The sequence below is a fragment of the Fukomys damarensis genome, unplaced genomic scaffold, assembly GCF_012274545.1.
Source record: "Fukomys damarensis isolate Sample0158 unplaced genomic scaffold, DMR_v1.0_HiC HiC_scaffold_39, whole genome shotgun sequence".
Taxonomy (NCBI): Eukaryota; Metazoa; Chordata; class Mammalia; order Rodentia; family Bathyergidae; genus Fukomys; species Fukomys damarensis.
The window spans coordinates 15870964-15871175 of record NW_022900951.1 but is presented as its reverse complement, the minus strand read 5'-3'; the positions used below and the strand labels follow the sequence as shown (position 1 = coordinate 15871175).

Below are 212 nucleotides of genomic sequence, written 5' to 3'. Positions count from 1 at the left end.
AAAGACTAATAATAGTATGTTATGCATCGATAGCAGCAACAGTTTTTCCAGGTTCTGCAGTCATCTGAGCAAAATTATAGACATTCAGCACATTTCATTAAAAAAAAATCAAAGAAAAGAATAATATCCAGACAACAGCAAAGTTCTGTTGCTGTTGTGGTACCTGGCACCATTTTTTCTATTAGCATCTTAATCATCATCTGGAAAGAGAA

General features: G+C 33.5%; 1 protein-coding gene across 4 annotated transcripts in view; it reads left to right on the top strand.

The window, feature by feature from the left end:
* The window catches only part of Bclaf3 (BCLAF1 and THRAP3 family member 3), a 67961-nt gene that overhangs the window by 44227 nt on the left and 23522 nt on the right, over positions 1-212 (top strand). The gene's annotated exons all lie outside the window — the stretch shown is intronic.